Genomic DNA, 5,789 nt, shown 5'->3' on the forward strand with positions numbered 1-5,789 from the left:
AGTGGACTGCGGGTTGATTTACCAGAAATTGTGTGCTAAAATGCAAAACACGCGACGTACGGACGCACCATACCGGTTGGAATTTAATACTCCCTCCGTGCAGAATTGTAAGACGTCGGGGACGTTTTCCGACCAGGTGAAAAAGTAGCAAAAAGACATCGATACCCCTATCGAAATTTTGAATCCCGATCTCGATTCTCCCGTCGTCCCCCACCGGAATCGATCCTCCCCGGCCATCTTCTCCTCCAGGCAGCTCCTCCCCCACCGGAATCGATCCTCCCCGGCCATCTTCTCCCCGAGCAGCTCTCTCCCGGGAGGAATCGATCCTCTCCACCAGGCGCGCGTGGCCCAGCTCCGATCCACCAAGCGCGCGTGGCCCAGCTCCGATCGATCCCCTGTCTCATCGCCAAACGATCCAGGCCTTCGCGTCCAGCTCCGAGACTGGTACCGATCGATCCCCTATCTCGTCGCCCAGCTGTACTCCAGGTCTAGCTCCGATCATCCACTGGCTCGTCGCCCAGCTCGCCGATTGTTGCAGTTCCCGGAAGCTCGCCGCCGTCCCCTAGCCAGAAGCTCGTCCAGGGCTTCCCTTGGGGGCGCTAGGGTCAGGCCTGGAGGTCACCAAGAGGCGCCAGGGCCTGGAGGTCACAAGGATGCCAGTTGCAGGCAAAGCACTACTTCCTCGCTCATCGCTGCGTACAAAGGTCGGCGAGGTCGCGCCTGTAGACAATGGTGCTTCCAGATCTCAATTTTAGTCCACCTGAAGAACAAGATGAGGATGTCAATCAACCAGGTACTGAACTACTGATCAGCACACGTCAATGAATTTCTAGCAATGCTGTCATAACAAGCATGAGTAAAATAAGTGGAAATGATGAGCAATATTCTACAACATGATCTAGCAGCAGTTGTATCTGTTCTATGTATAGCAGCACATGTTCATTGCTTACATGCATGATTGATACAACTAGAGGTAGAGGACACCATGACATGTGCTTGTACGATTCATTGCATTTGATCATAGTTCTGTCGAAAGTTGAAGGCATAAAAAAAGGATGCAATATGAGCATGCAGCATCTATTCAGATTCAGATAATAACTGGAGCTCCTGCAATAATGTGTGTGTGTATATGGTCTTCAGAAGAGGCCAGCTCGGCCAAGCAACATCTAAAAGCTCACATGCTGAATTAGTGAATGCCAGCAAGTGGGTCCATACGTGCCCCATGTCAATTGTCTCTTGTGTGTTTCAGTGCTACTAAATGTCAGATATCACCCTCAAATTCTATAACAATGCATCTTGTGCTTATATTCATAATCCCAAATCATACTTAACAATATAGGACCCTCAAATTTTTGCAAAGAGCTTTTTCTTTCTCGCAATTTATCTTACCAGCCTGCATCAACAGAGTCAGCATATAAGCATTTCTTGATATATGTTAACTGTCAAGGACCAGCATTATGTAATAAAGCTGATCATCTTACCCTTACTGCTCCATCCAATGAACGAGCCACATCCTCCAGGACACTTTCTAGAACAAATTGACCTTTTGCTTGTTGTGTATAGAATAACAAAATCAAAGTAATTCCTTGGTCAGCTATTTCTTTGTTGAAACTTTGCATTGTGACCTCCTTAATGTTTTGCCATGGTAGTCTTGGGACCGCCACCAGTGAAGCCCTCATGGTTCCCAAAATGTCCACCACCAATCCCTGGGTTACCTTTCTCATCACCGTAGAGATCTGACAGAATCTCATGCGCTGCAAAGGTGACACCAGCTTGGTTTAGACAGTTCAAGGTTACACAAAAGGATAGAGTCACGGTCAGTATCGTTATCTCCTAGCAAATAATCATGGAATTAAAAGAAATTTGCTAACAGGGGTTACAGAACTTCTCGGTGGACTGATATATCAGTTGCATAGAGAAGCAGATGTGGAATAAACAGTTCTCTGCATCGAAAAGCTCAAGGGACAACATGCAACACTCAGTATGTCTAAAACAGCAAATAGATCGAGATACTAATACCAGTATAAGTACTTGATATGGACATAGTTGTGTGTGTCTTACCATTATTTATCTCTTCGAATTTCTGCTGAGCACCCTTGTCTTTATTCTTGTCAGCCTGTGGACACCAGAAATTAGATAAACTTTTGGTTGATTGACTATCAAACACAAAAACAAAATTCACATAAGAAGAGATTTTAGTTTCTGTAGTCTGTAGAGGAAATGCAGTCTGATTGCATGATTCATCAAGTACATATTACTGCAATCTTTAGTATCCATTTTATCACTAATTTACATATATTGTTACTAATACACAGATGATGATGAACACGCAAATGAAGAAATGTATGAAGCTGCACTGGATGAAGGTCAAGATGCAGTAGACGAAGAGGAATATGCAGTAGATGAAGAGGAAGAACCAGGTGGTCAGCAAGCAATACGACATCGAAAAATCCTCCCTGACCAACAGAAGTACGCTGCATATGTAGCTATGCATTCACTTTGCATGAAAAACGGAAGGAAGTTCGATAGGAATGATAAGAAAGATGTTGCAGCATTTTTTCACAAACTACTTCTACTGTATTGGTGTTGTCAGATTGTGAACTTGAAATAATTGAGGAACCTCAGCCAGGGTTATTCTTAGTGACAATGACACCAAGCAATCAAGGAGTAATGTTTGTTAATTCAGTTAACTATTGTTGTAATGTTTTTTAAGGATCAAGTATTGTTACACTCCTACTGTGCAGGAGTAGCTACTCTCCCTAAAGAGAGTACTGTTCTGAAACAGCAGCCAAACGAAAATGAGTTTCAGGGAAAAATAAGTTCCATGAAAAGGAGTATAAAATCTACTTGGAGTATTCGCCAAAACATGATCATAGTAATAATACACAAATTGACCACAGGATGCAAACGTTTTCAGTATCTTTTCCCTGCTTATTATTTTGATTTTATTTATTAAAATTTGCATGGATAAAAGTTACTTGGAGTAGCTAACTATAGCATCCCATGGAAGGTGCATCCCACAGCAAATCATTGAGTTAAATAAGTGCAGAGACAAACAAGGATTAAAAGTAATTGCAGGCTGATAGAACTGAATAATAAAAAATCAGAAACCTGGCAGTGCTACAAAATCAGAAACAGGTAAAATTAGAAACAGGTAAAACCAGAAATATCATTACTTTGAGTGTTGGTCTCTCCATTTTCCTTGGTACTCTTGGGGACTGCAGATGATTGTCTTCCTGTTATCTGCTTAAACTCCAAGAAACTGTTGCCATGCTTACTCTCAGCCTCCACTTCTTGACCTTGTACAAGAACTCTGCAAAAGGAAATTCTCAGTATTTAGTCTACGCAAAGCAGCAACAAGATATCTGAATTCAGCACACTTATATAAGTTCAGACAAAAAAGGTCTCAGATCGAACTATGTTAAATCATGACCCAAGATGTAGGAGAACCAAACTAAAGGGGCCCAAGAAAGTGGGAGGGGAGAGAGTCAGAGGTACTCACCAAATGGGCGTGGGTGGCGTCGTAGGCTGCAGCGGCAGGCAGTGACGGCACCACGCACCAGCATGCGACATGGAGAAGGCCGGCGAGTACCCGGCGGCGATTAGGACGAGAAACCGAACCCCACGTCCGAGAACACCAGCCAGATCTCCCGCGGCCGCCGATGGCATTCGCGTCGGGTTTCTCCAGCTCCTCCTGAGGCAGATCTAGTGCATCCTTGCCCTCCTGAGGCACATCGTCGGCGCACGGAAATCCAGGGCCTTCCGCCCAACAATACGTCGCCGGCACACGCAAATCCAGGGCCTCCCGCCCAACAATACGTTGCCGGCGCACGCAGATCTAGGCCGGAGTAGTGCCTCTTCACCCAGGAGCGCGTAGCCAGAGCAAAAAAAATGCGACCTTTGAGCTCTAACTACCTGCGTCGTTGAGGGCGGGATGCGAGAGGAAACTGTGTGGTGGGGAGCAAGGCGGCGCCGCAGGGGCGCGAGAGGAAGACAACCCCGGCGATGAGGTGGGGCGCGAGAGGAAGACGACGCCGGTGATGGGGTGCGGCGACATGGAGGAGCGAGCGAGTGGGGAGAGAGCGGCGACATCTAACGTTGTATATGATGCCCCCCATAAGAGGCCTCACAGCGTTTTGAGCCTCGGGACCGTTCGATCTCGTCTCAAGCAAATCAGGACCGTTCGTTTTTTCACTACCAGAGTAGTCCAGAACGCGAGGCCCTCGCGCGACCCGTTTTTTATCCACGGGTCGATGAAGCCCACGCGGCCCGGCGTTGGCGCGTCGTGCCCTCACCCAATCCCCAAATCCAGCAGCCGCCGCCTCTCCCGCTCCCGCAGCCGTCGCTCCCGGCCGCCGTCGCTCCCGCTCCCCGTCGTCGTCCTTCCCTTCCGTCTGCCGCCATGACCGGGGAGCGGGCGAGCAGCCGCCTCGTCCATCCCGCACAGTCGACGCGGGCGGATCCTCAACGAGGGCGGCGCCGGCGCGCGGCGACCCGAGGCGCGCGCGCGGCCGTAGACGGGCCGGCGCTAGGCCGATCCGCGCGGCGACGCCCGGAGGCGACGGTCGCGGGGCGACGGAGGTATCCCCAATCGCCTCGCGAGCTGCTCCTCCCAATCCCGTTCCATGCCTTCTCATAGTGCATCCGGCGGCGCCGCTCCGCCTCCCTGGCAGCCCGTCCTTCTCTTCCTCGCAAGCCCCGTCTCCAATCCCTAGCCTACACGATCCAGGGTCGATCCCTCCTGCCAATTTCTTCCTCCCCCGACCTCTGCCTCCACATTGATGTTTGTCCTCGTACCCGTCGAGATCTGCCTCATCCAGATTGGTGCCATGGCTGCCTAACGCTTCTCTCCCTCTCCCTAGCTCACTGCGTCGTGAGATCGACGTGGAACGCCGTCTTCCTCCACCTCTCCCTCCTCAACGGAGCTAAATGCAATGTTTTGTGGCCGCTGCTGCCCTCCTCACCTTGATCCAGCTTCTTGCTCACTAGGAAGATGACGTTTGAGGATGCAGCAGCGGTGATGGCAGCTTGTTTTCTTGGAATATTCAAGGGTTGTTTTGAGCTATGAGTCTGTGATTATTTCAACCCTTTGCACTCTTGTTTTATTGTAGGGTTGAGAACAGCAGATCAGTGAGGATGCAGATCGATGTGGTAAGATCTCATTATTGTGGAACATCGGCAGTACATCCATAGTTCCACAAAAATGACCAACAGATCCGGACAATTCGTTTCAGTGCAATTGGGCTACAATTCTTCAACTAGGAAGATATTAGGTGTGCAGAAAATTTCTATTATGTCCATGATTTCCAATTAATATTCTAAATATAAGTTGTATAAATGTCCTAGGCTTTTCATGTAGTATCAAATTATGAGATTTGTCTCGGGTGGTTTCGTCGCACCGGCCAGTTTAGTATTGTCCGTAACTGAATTCTTGCTGCACACAACAATGTTTTTGCATTTTTTGGCTGGGTGGTTTCGTCGCACCGGTCAGTTTAGTATTGTCCACAATATTATGCTAAACTACAGCTTTTCATGTAGTGTCAAATTATGAGATTTGGCTGGGTGGTTTAGTCGCACCGGTCAGATTAATATTGTCCAGAACTGAATTCTTTCTGCACACAACAAAATTTTGTGCATTTTTTTGCTTTCCAGAACTGAATTCTTGCATTCGTGTTTTATTCTATATTCTCTACCAAATTAATTCAGTTTAGTGTTCTCTACAGTTGTTTTCGAAATATAAATTCTTTCTTTGCCAGTCAACTCTATATGAGTATCGTGAAGCACTGGAA

General features: G+C 47.7%; 1 long non-coding RNA gene across 3 annotated transcripts; it reads right to left on the reverse strand.

The window, feature by feature from the left end:
- Positions 1–331: 331 nt before the first annotated feature.
- LOC124692123 lies at positions 332–4,080 on the reverse strand. 3 transcript variants are annotated; one of them, XR_006999345.1, is made up of 6 exons: positions 3,503–4,080; positions 3,177–3,313; positions 2,062–2,116; positions 1,482–1,754; positions 1,390–1,393; positions 332–760 (listed from the first exon to the last, which is right to left on the reverse strand). It is a non-coding gene; the product is annotated as an uncharacterized LOC124692123 (long non-coding RNA). The 3 variants fall into 3 exon arrangements; XR_006999346.1 differs by having other exon boundaries at positions 951–1,393; XR_006999344.1 differs by lacking the exon at positions 1,390–1,393.
- Positions 4,081–5,789: the final 1,709 nt, after the last annotated feature.

This window comes from Lolium rigidum, chromosome 2 (assembly GCF_022539505.1).
Source record: "Lolium rigidum isolate FL_2022 chromosome 2, APGP_CSIRO_Lrig_0.1, whole genome shotgun sequence".
Taxonomy (NCBI): Eukaryota; Viridiplantae; Streptophyta; class Magnoliopsida; order Poales; family Poaceae; genus Lolium; species Lolium rigidum.